This window comes from Orbicella franksi, chromosome 10 (genome assembly GCF_964199315.1).
Source record: "Orbicella franksi chromosome 10, jaOrbFran1.1, whole genome shotgun sequence".
NCBI lineage: Eukaryota > Metazoa > Cnidaria > Anthozoa > Scleractinia > Merulinidae > Orbicella > Orbicella franksi.
In genome coordinates, this window is record NC_138154.1 from 15981712 (window position 1) to 15996048 (window position 14337).

A 14337-nucleotide genomic window follows, 5' to 3' on the forward strand; every position below is an offset into this window, starting at 1 on the left:
TGGAAGAACTTATATGTTTTCGGTATTCCTTAAACGATAAGCACTTACAATGTAACACTATACGACTGAATTATACGAATCTTGATCTCAGGTAATCAGGTGTCATACCGTACCATGTAATGTTTTATACATTAGGATAGACTTCTGTTCCAATCTTTGATAGTAGAGTCTTCGTCTCCCCAGTGCCCGGAACAAATCATCCAAATTACTATTATAGCTCGCAGACATTAGGGTGCGAGCTGCGCGATTTTAAAGCCTTCGAAGATTTTCAGAAAGGCCCTTGTTACAGTTTCCCCACACTACATTGCAATGATCAATATGTGGTTGAACACGGCTATTATGAACTTTCCATTTTCTATTCTTAAAAGAATAATAGTCAGGTTTTTTGAACACTGAAGATTGGCATAATCGTGACAAATTTGAGCGTAATGCGTAAACCCTTTTTGTGTAACCTTTAAGTATCGCCTTAGGTGAGTGAAATCGCGTGACATACCTGTATACATCAGCATGCAAATTATCCACGCTTACCATAGGACTGCAGGCTATTTATACAATCATCCGGACCAAAACCCCATTTAACTGGAACATCTTGTGTGAGAGTGTTATCACTCAGCCAGTGAGGAAGGTAAGTGACAATCTCGCAAAGTCAGTTCAGCTGTATTCAGTAACGTCACTAAGGAGTATCAGTAGCATCAGGATTACTATTACGCCATTTTATCATATGAAGTCGATAGAACGCGCAAAATATGTGCCCCTAATGCACTGTAGAGCCCCAGCCTGACTCGGTTACAACAGAGCAAATACTAACGAAAGCGGCGGGTAGCAATATGAGCGAACTAAGTGATCCAAACTTTTGTTTGTTTGTTTGATTTGTTTGAGCTTGACATGGTCTAACAGTTATTAGCCAAAGAACGAGGTTCGGGGGCTTATATGTAGTTTTCTAGAACACAAAATCTCCCATAGCCTCGATCGAAACATAAAGACAACATCATCTTTGCGTCTAAAATACCACGCAAGCCGCAAAATATCCGTGCGTATTGTGATTCAAACCATCGAATAAGGTGTATACACCGTTAATCATTATGTACACTAAAACTCAAAAGAAGGATACTAAATGTCCAACAGTTGCAATTAAATGTAGACATGATAATAGATGCGAATGCAGCCATAACACTACTGGAAAAAAGACTTGAGAAAATTTTCAGGCTTTGAGCGGGATTCTTTGCGCTACCGGTGCAATGCTCTCCCAACTAAGCAATCAAAGCCACATGAAAGCGGTCATGTGTGGGTTAGCCCTTTATGTTCAGTAGACATAATACTCGGCTCAAGTATGTAAATTCCATAGTAAAAGATGTCCAACAGTAGCAATTAAATGTAGACAGGATGATAGATGCATGTGAAAGCAGCCACAACACTATTCATGCTAAAAATGCAAAGTTAAGCGCTCCCGGTGTCAGCTTATAGATGCAGATTTGAATTCTATTTACTTCAAAACTTTAACGCAGCTTTCAGTCCTACAGAGAGATACAATTACGCGTCTGCGGTTTTCTGCGGTAACTGGACGTCACCAATTGTCTTGTCAGACGTGTTAACCACTTTAAACTCTTATAGGAGTTAGTATAATTGACGAAACTGAAGCGATCGCCACGCAGTCGACAAAAGTAAGCGCTTGAAATAAAATGTTAATCCCAAAAGATAGAATATATGCGCAAATTTAATCTACACGAAGGTTTTACTTCCTGCTGTCTATCTGCCATCATATCGTCGCCACACGCAGAATGCTAATATTAATTATTGCAGACGTTACAGTGAATGAATTCTGCGTATTCTATCTGCTGCGGCAAGAGATTGGGACTTTAATAATATCTTTAAATTACAAAAAACCCCTTCCGTTAGCTCATCTCTTTTGGGTCGTTCAAAAAGCGATAAAGTCGTTTTTAAAGTAGGCAGTTCGCTTCTACGCGTAACCAGAATCGTCAAGGACTGTCCTTCCATCGCGTACTCCGAAGAAAAGGAGAACGTGATTTGGTAAAACAATTTTCATAACGAGCGATTTCGTCCATCATTCCACGCCTTAATGGTTTCTGTCAGCCTGTCTTTAAGCAGCGTAGAGAAGCATCTGAAACAGTGGCCCAGTTTCTTCTCGATTCATCTCGCTGGCGCACGTTCGTAGATTTTGTCTGAAAGTTGTAAACAAGAGGACAACCTTCAAGTTGTCAGTTCATTTACAGTGTTTTCGTTTACACAGATAGCGAAACCTATGCGGCTATTGCGTTTCTACAGTGAACTTCGGCTCCACAGTCATGCCTTGCTGCGTGACAATGCCTTCGTGCGTGGAACTACTATTTTACATTTCTTCTCATGCTTGGATAAATTGTCTTCCACAGTTAACTTCTCAGACACTCACCTTCCTACGTGTAGAATTATCTTCGACAGAGGAACTGCATAGCGAGGTGTTTAATACCATCACTGTTTCTTTATGAAAATCTTAAGGTATCAGCTGTTTCCATGGTTGTAAGCCAATTAGCTGATAAGTATGATCGAACCATATTATAACAGGCAATTTAAGTTTTCACTAACACCTACATTGGCGGACGTTTCAGACCTTTTTAATCTTTATGTGTTTATTGTTCTCGTTAAAAAGTGTGATAAAATTGCGACGGAACATAGTGTAAGCAGAAAAATACAATAAGGTTAAGTTTTAGTCTGTGTGCTACACATAGCTATCATAGAACATCTTTTTTTCTTTTCATTTTTGCCGACGTATCAATGTATCACAACCCTTGTCTTCGAAAGGTGATTTCTGTGATGATCACGTGAAAGTAAATGATGGAAGGTACTTTAGTCCATAATCTCAGTTTTCTCGATGCTGGCATCCCTCTAGGTTGAGTGGTGCTCTTAAATTCGGGTGTTGTATTTACATTGCTCTTTTTTGTTTTTCACATTAATAGTTTTTCTGCATTAGGCCAGAAATAGTGAGTGATGGAAGGTACCCCTCTGCGGAATCCAAGAGAGAAGGCAGGTTTCCTTTCTTTGTTGACCTTTTCCTGGATGAACAATGTTCTTAAACTTGGAAGCAAGCAACCATTAGAAGAGAAACACTTGTTCCCGGTGGAAACTTCAAATCAAGCAGAAAGGTTGGTGGCTGACTTGGAGAGGGAATGGCTGGCAGAGAAAAGAGCGTCTGAACAGAACCGAACAAAGCCTCGCCTGTGGAGGGCCATGATGAGAGTTATTTCCTGCCGAGACCAGTGGCGTAGCGTCCATATACGCACGTACGCCTGTGCGTACAGCTGAAATCTGGAAAAAAAACTTTTTTTTATTCCCTTAAAGCATTTGTCAAAGTTACCATAAAATAGGACCGATTTTTAAATTTCGAATTATACTGGCGTGTGTGTTTGTTTTTCCAGTACCTTTTAATTAATCCATAAACGACGAGAAACGTTATTTGGCTTCCTAGACTTGTTAACTCTCTAGTTTTCAGGAAGCCAACACCCTTTTAGCTTTAATTCTATATTCCAGCGGAGCTCTCTGAGCTAACAGAAAGAGCCGTTAATGATATCTACTGCTACTTCGGCAGTGACATGGAAATCTCTAAGGGCGAATTCAAATCCGAGGTCAAAAGATGGAGGCAAAAGTGGAGTGGAATGGATGGTAATGTGAAGCCAAAGACTTTGGTTGAGACTCTTAATCGTGCCAACCCTCAATTATATCCCGGAGTTTATGTTGCTGTGATAACATTGTAGACGGTCAGTCCTGTGTCAACTTGCACTGCAATCTCGTTCCCAGAGTCTTCGTTCCCCTTGACCAGCGGTCGGAAAACGAGAGCCCTGGAGCAACCATTTCAGGCGTACGCCATAGATGCAGACTGCGCAGTGAAACCAGATGGGCAGAATTCGGTTATTTCAAAATGGTTGCTCCCAGAGCTCTCGTTTTCCGACCGCTGGTCAAGGAGAACGGAGACTATGGGAACGAGATTGCTTGCACTGCCGAGCGTAGTTTCCGTAGTATGAAGAGATTGAAAACGCCCTTACGAATTACCATGGCAGATGGGAGATTGAGCTCTATAGCAATTTTGCACATTCACAAGCACAAGGACGTTGACACTGATGATGTTATAACAAAGTTCGCCCTTCTAAAGGGTAGACGTCTTGCCCTTTTCTTGTGAACCCCCTGTTTTTACCATTGTCTTACCCCATTTTTTGTTGTAGGTTACCGAAAACTCTAGAGATGGGTAAAATAAACGACTAACCACTGCATTTTTCGTCGCATTTATTTATAAAAAAATTCCCCGGAAATAGTTGGAAATTGCATTTCCGAGACCCTAAATTTCAAAATTTTCTGGGGGAGCATGCCCCCAGACCCCCCTAGTTTCAGGCGCCTTCGGCGCACCCAATTTCAGCGCTGTGCGTAAACCTTCAAAATCTCACGCTACGCCCCTGGAGACTATGTGACAGTAGTATTGATTAGGATATTATACTCACTGTCATCTAACTCTTTGCCTTTGATGTTGTGGTTTTTTCTAAGAAGTATTTCAACAGCTTCAAAAGCAAGTTACTCGACAACGTTAGGCTTTGTTATTAGCATTGCTTTAACCTCCAGTGTAAGGATGTTTTGCAACATGCACTGGATATTTAAAGTGGAAGTGACAGCGATTCGTTTGAAAGTTGCAGTAATTGGTTTTGTTTATAAGAAGGTGAGTAATTCATCATTTACACCCAACTCTATAATTTCTAATTCTTCTATCCTGCTCCTGCTCCTTCTTCTCCTTCTCCTTCTCGATCTCCTCCTCCTCCACCTGCGTCTCCACCTCCTTCTTCTCTACCTTTCCTTTTCTTCATTTCTTTACTTCCTTCCTCTTTCTCCCTACTCCTTCTCCATCCTCAGTCTCTTCTCCCACTTCGTTCTCCCAAAACATTCTCCTGTCTCCCTTCCCATTCTTTCCCACTCTTTTCCTCCCTCCCCTTTGTTCCTGCTCCTTGTCCGTACTCTTCCACCATCCTCTTACTCCTTTCCCTGCTCCTTCCTCCATTTCCCTTCTCCTTCTCCCTTTTGCATCTTTCTCGTCATTTCCTCCCCTTGTTTATTTTTCCTCTTTCTCCACCTTTTTCTCTTTTTCTTTCTTCCTGCTTCCTGGTATTTTATTGTCAATTTGCCTGATAATCGGCAGCAAAGCTTATAAGGCAGACAGTGCACGGTGGGCACAGAGGACTCAAAATGTGGCGGGGGTCGGCAGTGCGTAATGTCAGCGGTTGCCCAACGCACTGAAAACAAATTTCAATATGGCGGCAAGTAACCTTTCGAAGGATGCAGTTCGAGAGGCAGTTATTTAAATATGTACAGTATAAGCTGAATCTAACAAAACCAAAATAAAAAACCTTTTACCTCTTACTCAAGTCTTCGTACTTTAGCTTTCTTAAGATTTAGATCTCGCGCTGCTGTCAAAACTTTTTCATGTTCAAGGGCATTTCTTTCTCGTAGCTCTTTCAGCCCCCTCATCATAACTCCAACATTGAATCTTGCGTACACCTTTTTCTTCGGCATAGGCATCCTCGTGCAGGTATTAGATAGTGTTTACTTATCTGTTTATCTTTCCTCTGTTCGAGAACATATCGCATTGATAAGCTAAAGAACGCCTGAGGCTGAACTTTCCTCCCAAGAACTGTCACCCAGAACTGCTTCACAGAGGTACCTATCGAGCAAGTAACCTTAATTATAAAATGACTAAATATCGGTGTGTAATAACAGATTTTAACAAATAAAAAACAGAGGTTTCTTCTTCAGGAATTGCTTTTCCCAGAACATTCAAATTTGCCACTGAATAATGATCCACGCAAAAGCCTTTTGAAATCGAAAATGCACAAAAAAATAAGACATAACAAGAGGAAGAGTAGTTTTCACAATAACTTAAGCAGCAAGATCTTTTTCGTCGAGTTAAACAGAAAAAAACCACACAAGTTTGGTACCGTTTGAAAGCTAAAAGCTTGAAGCTATTTTTGGCGACGACCATTTGTGGCAGATGGCAGTATCCGCTTACCTATTAGTGCAATGGGCTCAAAGTTAATGATTTACATAACAAAAAGAAAGCAGTTTAACCCCCACCCCCAAGGGGTAAAAACTTCCCGCCATTTTGAAAACGGATTTCGCGGCCACATTTTGCGCTCTCTGTGCCCACCGTGATGTAAGTTAGTCACTATAAGGTTATTTTATGATAAGGTTTATGACATGCTCTTGTTTTGTTTAATTTTTAGTTCCTCACTCTAAACCGACGAGCATTAGGAAACGTAATGCAAGGAAATATTATCAATATTGTTTCCAACGACGCTAAAACCATCGAACTACTAGGCGTTCCACTTCTGGCCATTTTATTTTCTCCACTAGACATCGCAATGTCCTTGGCAATTGTTTGGATGGTAGGCTCCTGGCAAGGGTTGATTGGAACTTCTTTCCTTGTTATTGTGTTTGCCTATGGATCGATTGCAGCCAAAAAAGCTGGGCAGTTGCGCAGAAATGCTGCAGAACTAATCGATAAACGATTGTAGTTAATAGAAGAGATTACTAAGGGAATTCGAGCTATGAAGATGTACGCCTGGGAATGGAACTTCAGAGTTGCAAGAATAAGGTTAGTGCCGGTGATTCATTATGATGATCATTGTACTTACACCTAGACGAGCCAGCCAACGAGTAAATTAGTTTATAAATTAAAATAACGGAGCTATTACACGTGTTCTTATTCTTCAAAAACCGTATTAATGATAAAAAGACGTTAATAACTTACAAACGACTTCCAACACACGTCTCTGAAATGAAAGAAAAACTTCGTGTCTCGAACAGGATTCGAGAGCTCGTCTCCCCGCATACTAGTCGGACGTGACATCCACTACACCATCGGGGCAACTTCGCTGGGTACGTGGCAACTTATTGATGTGAGTAGATAGGACGCGCTCAATCCAAGGGTCATTTTTCCTTCGGGACATTTGTGTGTGATGGCTCCTCTCCGACAATTCCGTTTACGTAACAAGTACAATATAAACTATTTGAGCAAGAAAAGTCTTAGAAACAATAATAGAAAGACGTAAATAACTTACAAGCGGCTTTCGACACACTGAAATAAAATAAAATAAAACTTTGGTATCCCGAGCGGGATTCGGATTCTACTTGAAAACCGTATGGTTTTGGGTGTAGTGGGATTGGCTGGCGAGCCAAAGGGAATATATCCTAGATTACTAGTCAGTCTTACAACGACTTCAGTAAAACAAATACCGTTACACAACGGGCCTCTTACCTCTTTATGAATTATTTAGACTCCTGACTCGAAATGTGGTATACTTGGCCTCATATTGTTCCCTTTTTAATTTAGAAAAGTACCCCAAGAAGTGTTGTTTAAAGTTTTAATATGTAATATGCTACAGTAATACCATCTTGAAATACGAGATTTATTTCATTGTTTTAAAACGGTCAATGACAGTCGATCAAGATTTTATCAATGGCTGTTATTATTGTCTCAGAGCCTTGTGTGATCAAACCATTTTTTACTTAACTTCTGTTGTAGGAAAGAAATCTCTTTCATCCGCCTCAGGGGATTCATCATTTCCAGTATCTACGCATTGTTCTTCACGAGCTCTGCAATTGCAGGCCTCATTTCAGTCACGGCTCTTGTTCTCACAGGAATATCACTGACACCAGTACAAGTTTTTACATTGCTTTCAGCCTTAGCCAACATTAAATTAAATGTGACTCTGTTTATTGCAGAATCTCTCCGCTATATCGCAGATGCAAAAACCGCGTGCAACAGGATGCAGGGGTTTCTTGAAACCGAATCTATTGATTCAATATTAACAAGCCAAGGGCAGCATCCAAAAAAGATCAAGGTTTACTTTAAAAAAAGAAAATACAAACATCATTCTGTTAGAATTGAGAGCTTTAGGTCCAGTAAACCAGTTTTGCTAAGTGCTCGTAAATTGGAAGAGACACCTCAGCACACCCCATTCCAGATTGTCCTCGAGTGCATCTCGTGTTCTTGGGACCAGCTGCTGGAACGTCCCACCTTAAAAAACGTCTCACTGAAAGCTACCAGTGGACAGCTTGCGGGAATAACAGGGCCTGTTGGAAGTGGCAAAACATCTTTGTTGATGAGCATCCTAGAGGAACTTCCAGTGTCAGCTGGTCAAACCTCCTGCCTCGGGAAAATTGCTTACGTCTCCCAGACACCTTGGGTATTTTCTGGAACAATGCGAGAGAACATTCTATTCGGAAAGACTTTTGTTGAACAAAAGTATTTTGAAATTATTCAAGCATGCGACTTGACAGTTGATATATCACGTTTTCCAAAAGGTGACTTAACCGAGATTGGACAACGTGGAGTGATCCTCAGTGGTGGTCAGCGAGCACGTGTTAGTCTGGCACGCGCAATTTATGCAGATGCTGATATCTACCTATTGGATGATCCTCTTAGTGCAGTGGATGCCAAAGTCGGTAAACATTTGTTTGACAGATGCGTCAAGGAATTCTTGGACAGACGAATACGTATTCTGGTCACTCACCAGTTGCAATTTCTGAAACAGGCAGATTATGTTGTCATGCTAGAGAGGGGCTTGGTTGTGTACGAGGGAACATACGATGGATTGGAGAGACAAAAGCAAGTGACAGGAAGCCAGGTCAATGACGAGAGATGCGAACAGGATAAACAACATGGGGAAGACAATTGCGAGTACGAAACAATTAGATCGTTTAATGTCGAAAAACAGAATGAAAGAATAGATCTCGAAGAAGAAGACGAGGACAGAATGGTTGGAACCGTCAAGTGGTGGGTGTATTGGAAATATCTTAGAGCTGCTCTGCCAACTGTTTCGATAGCCACCCTTGCTGTATTCTTCGTTGTTGTTCAGTGTAAGTAGATTCTCGAAATGACTTGTTTTTTTATACAAGCGTTTAGTTAAGCACATGGGATCTCAGAGTTAGTGCACTCGACGATCGGTCAAGCCTTGGCCGGAGACATCTCAAATCCTGCTAACGTTTAGGCCACCTGGCTTACTCGAGATTGCCGCAGTACTGCTACATAATCCTTCTTTGACCAAGCTTTTTCGTTCAAGAAGGCTGAATGTTGTCCTAGTTCACTTTTCATTTACGTGACTGAGCAAGAAAGGAAGAAAAAGATCTCATATCAGCCGATGCCTAGCGTTCTTGACTGAACACGCTTGGTCAACAACCCATAATAAATTTATTACTAACAACTTGTTAATTTTAAGATCTTGATACTAACGTTATGAACGATAATTTTATTGCTTTCTCATATACATAGTGTCCTGGATTGCACCCTATTGGTGGCTGTCCCGGATGACTGAGATGCCATCTGAACAACAGAAAAAAAACATTAACCTTGTGGTGTACGGATCTATTGCTTTGGTATCCTTGCTTCTTACGATAGCATCCTCCTTCTGTTTCTACCTCGCGGCTTTGAGGGCGTCGGAAAACCTCCATGACCAGATGACAACCACAGTTATGAAAGCATCAGTTCTATTCTTTGACACAAATCCAGTTGGTCGCATCCTAAATCGCTTCTCTAAAGATATTGGTTGCATGGACGATTTACTTCCAGGGCAACTCCTTTTTGCTATCAAACTGCTGCTGTATTTTTTCGCCGCTACCATTCTCTCAGCGGTCGCAAACGTATGGCTAGTCATCACTTGTGCACCTTTGGCCTCGCTATATATTTACTTGACCAAATACTTCATGAAATCCGCCCGGGAAATAAGGAGACTAGATTCAATGACGTGCAGTCCAGTGTATTCCTGTATCGCTGACACTGTGGCAGGATTGGAAGTAATTCGCTCCTCGGAGATGGAGAATAGTTTTCTTCACAGACTTTATAGGTTGGTCACATATCTACATTCAGTTTTGGGTATCATGGATTGTGCCAAGTTGCTGACCACCAATTCAGTATTGAGGTGCAATGAATATTCTTACAACCGAAATTTTACGATATTGCAGGGGCTCGAGTATTATCAAGACAAAGAGAAAACAAACTAAAATGTCTTGCCTAACCATAAACACAATGTAATGATACCATGTCTGATGCAATTTGGTTAGATATAGTATTGTTCACCTGGGCTAGGCTTAGTGCATAGACTACAAACGAACTCCACACCTTTTATGAATTGGGAAAGCATTATGCGACTGAAAAGAACAGAGTGATCGAGACCAATGCTTCCTATGAATTATTCTAGACCTAATCCGACAAAAAACGTTAATTATTCTCGCTTCAAGCTGATTTTTTGTTGATTCATCAAGTTAGCGGTATATATACACGACCTTCCTAGTGCAGTCACTAACATCTGTTGTTTTTTAGTTTCTTAGATAAGAACACTCCAGCATCGATAATGCTCAAGGCATCAACACGTTGGCTTGCTATCAGAGGAGATATTATCAGTATCTTTCTTTTAACGTCAGTGTCAGCTGGAGCCCCAGTCGCAACTCAAAGCCCAGGTAGTCAAAACTGCCAAGAACAAATTTGCAGTATTCTCTTTCACCTTTACTGCTGTGTTTATTTAATATCTGAGAGTACGTTGATTTTTTTTCTACTTTCACACAGCCGTAAAAGAGTAACATAAAGACCAGAGAGCTAGTCAACGATAACTATGCAGTTTTATTTTAAAACAAGTAGTTTTTCCCCGTCGGGCTGTGACAGTTGTCGACAACTGAACAAGATTATTTACAAAACTTGCACTTCGGTTTACGCAGCGTACGTCGAACTCTTCTTAGCAAGTTGTCCCCAACATTATTTAGTTATGGATAACCTTGTTATTTAATAATGATGTGAAAACGCTCTAATGGGCACTAACAGCTATGGAATGATTTTAGTTCTCAACTACTTAAGTCGTGTATCATTTTTTAAAAAACTACGGAATTTTGGTCGGGAAATTCCTTTGAGATATAAATTTTTATCTTTTTCTCACGGCTTGGCTGGTGCAAACGATGCCGCCAAATGGTAAATAAGAATTTCTATTCGGAACGGCAAACCAGGAAGAAGCCAAGCCATTAAAAACACATGCTACATAAGAGACAGATGTACAAAATAATTCAGTACCCTTAGAACACCTGTCAGGATAATTGCATTCTGTCGATTTGTTGATTTGAATGATGATTGATGTCCATTTTTAGCCTTAGCAGGAATGTCCTTGGCGTTCGTAATGGAATCATTAGAAGTGTGTCAATACGCGATTCGCATGGTCTCAGAAGCAGAAAGCCATATGACGTCAGTAGAGAGGGTGTTGAATTACACCAACATTGAATCAGAGCCTGGATACAGCACTGACACAGTACCAGATGAATCCTGGCCCACAGTAGGCAGCTTAACATTGCACGACTTGTCTTTGTCATATTTAAAAGACGCCCCAGCAGTTTTGAAAAGCATCAACATCAATGTCGCTGCGAAGGAGAAGATTGGCGTTGTAGGTCGAACCGGAGCTGGGAAATCGTCTTTAGTGGCGGCTCTTTTCCGAATGCCAGAGCCTGAGGGTCAAGTAAGTAATGTTCCTTTTCGTGTTCTGTGCTATTCATTACTTGCGCTCTGTTAACACAGATGCAGCACGTTCTTAAAACCAACATCAACAAAAATCCGCATGATACAGTGTAATACAGTCACGAGCCGCTATCATCGAGTGACAAATAATTCGAAATAATGCTCATATTAGATTGCATTAATATACTTTCTTTAATCGTGATCCGTTCTTTCTCCTGCTAATAGAAACTGAGGAAAATAGAATAACAGGCGCCCACCAACAAATTGTAGTAGTATAATAACCAACTATATTTATGTGGCAGGTCATTATAGATGGTGTGAACATCAAGGATCTCAATCTTCAGGCGTCTCGCAGGTCCATGGCCGTAATAACCCAGGATCCTGTCCTCTTTAGCGGCAGCCTCAGGAAGAACCTAGACCCTTTCTCTTTGTATCAAGATCATGATTTGTGGCGTGCCTTGGAAGATGTGCAGCTGAAGACCCTGGTGCAACAATTACCTGACCAGCTGGAGTACAAGTTGAGAGAGTCCGGGAGCAACTTCAGTGTCGGAGAGCGCCAACTGGTCTGTTTAGCGCGTGCGCTGTTACAAAGAAGCAAGATCATCATTCTGGACGAAGCCACTGCTAATGTGGATTTCAAGACAGACAGACTGATTCAAGAAGTTATACGCGACAGATTTAAAGATTCCACAGTAGTAACCATCGCTCATCGCTTGAACACCATCATGGACTGTGATAAAGTTTTGGTTATAGAGCAGGGACGAGTGGTTGAGTTTGACAAACCTGAAGTTTTGCTTCAAAATAAGAATGGATTCTTCGCTCGTCTTGTACAGACACAAAATGGACATAAAGCCTAGCCAATATATGCAATAGGGGATCCCATGAAAGATATGCATATGCTTACTCTTAAATTTTTGTACGCGTGATACATTCCCAAATTTGAATGGCGGTAACTTCACTGTTCAAGCTCTTTTGGTCGACCTACTTCATCTATTTTCTGAAGCAGATTGAATATATAAACATTCTAAAACGAAGTTTAATTAATAACAAAATGTCTGGATGAGGCAGGCAATGAGGTCATTTTGTTATCTAATCATTGTCGATTTTAAGATCTAAACTTTTAAAATGACTAAATGTGTTTACCGTGAGCAGAAGTGCAGGCTTGCGGCGAACTTTATGTCGCAGTGCCTGGATACGATGCGCGTACAAAAGCGTGCTAATGATTGTTGAGGGCTTGCGGCATTCACGATCCCTATGGAAGCCTGATCTTCAGCTGGTTAAGCCAGAGAAGTCTGTAACTTACGTTTTATAGATCTGAGCAAAAAAACAAGTTTAAGTTTTAGTTCGAATAATTTCTGTATAACTCATTACTTCATTACAAGAATTCAATTTCTTCTTCTTTCTTCCTCGTAAAAAATAGGATTCAAATATCTATCTGTAAATTATCTTCCTAGTCAAACAACGCGATATAACTTACGTACTCTCTATAGCTATTTATCTATATGTTGTAAATATTTGGTCATTTTGTCCAATTTTAACATTTTAAGTTTATTTAAATATTTAGACTTTGTAATTTTTGGGTTTTATAGTGTCCCCACGCATTTTCTACATCACTAATACCATTTTGGTCGAAGAAAGACATTGATTTTTTCATTCATTCGTTAGTTCGTCTCTGTTTTACTGAGTAGTTCATACACCTTATTGAAATTTATGAAATAACTGTCTTTTCCCATAAACACAAAGTGTTTCCGCCAGTTTTGCTAAGTTTTTGCAGTTTTTGTATGAATTCTCATCATGAAATTCTTGGGTATTTGCTATGACTCATTGATCTATTTGTTTTATTCCAGAAAGATTTAACGTATTTCTTCGATTCAGTATAAGTTAACGTTTTGAGCTAAGGGCGTGTTAGCCCTTCAGTCTAAACGGAATAACTGCTGCTTCTAACGCACGACATGCAGTATAATAACACCCTGTTTTCATTTTATTACAACGACTTCAGAGAGTTTTCAGTCAATCAAAGCATCCTTTTAAACCATAAGAATTTGAGTTTATTTGTGAGCTCACCAATCATTTGTTGCGTCGAAGGGGGGGGGGGTACTTCTATATACTCATACCTGTATAGCCCATATAAGGAAGTACGCCACCCCCCCCCCCCTCCTTCGCCCGGGCCTCAAATACTTATTCCCATTTTCACTTGGTCAGCACAACAAACGAGTGACAAAGATAATTTGAACTCATCGCACACACTTTAAATAGACGTTCGTCATGCATGCACTCAATTTTGGGTTCCAAGGCTAAAAATTATTTTTGTCGCTTAGTGGATTCAGTGTTGCTCTGTTGTTGCAAACGGAATAATATCTAATACTGATTTAGAAATAAATTTTGCAGCTGCCTTCCGAACTGGGATATCCACTGTGTTCGCAATCAATCTAGTCGCTAAAGCCCGGGTTGGGTCGCGCTGACTGGTTCATTTAAAAATCTTGCTGTCGCCACGTTCAAAGCGTCAAGGTTGTTTTCCGCACTTTTCAGTGGAGTTGAGAGTCATTTGTGGATATTTGTTTCAAATGATGACGTTGTCGCTGGAAGGTGAAACTTATCTCCTACGCACTGGTTTCAAATGATATTAAATTTCGTTGCTTGTTTGTCGCTAGTGCTGTTGAAGTCAACGAAATTTGAACGCATTGTTTAGCAGCCGATCATAAATGTCCGTTCCAACGGCTAACAATGGTACTGCTACAACAGAGTTGGTGAGATCACACTCGAACTCAGAGTCTTTCATTTAATATCGTGCTGCGACTGGTTTAAAGTTCTCGGGT

The 14337-nt window shown here is 40.6% G+C and overlaps 1 pseudogene across 1 annotated transcript; it reads left to right on the forward strand.

The window, feature by feature from the left end:
- Positions 1-2781: 2781 nt before the first annotated feature.
- Positions 2782-12581, forward strand: LOC145499967 (ATP-binding cassette sub-family C member 4-like; annotated as a pseudogene). Its single transcript, XR_014051014.1, has 8 exons — positions 2782-3256; positions 4446-4696; positions 6252-6622; positions 7553-8889; positions 9302-9872; positions 10349-10485; positions 11161-11522; positions 11824-12581. The product of XR_014051014.1 is annotated as an ATP-binding cassette sub-family C member 4-like (transcript).
- Positions 12582-14337: the final 1756 nt, after the last annotated feature.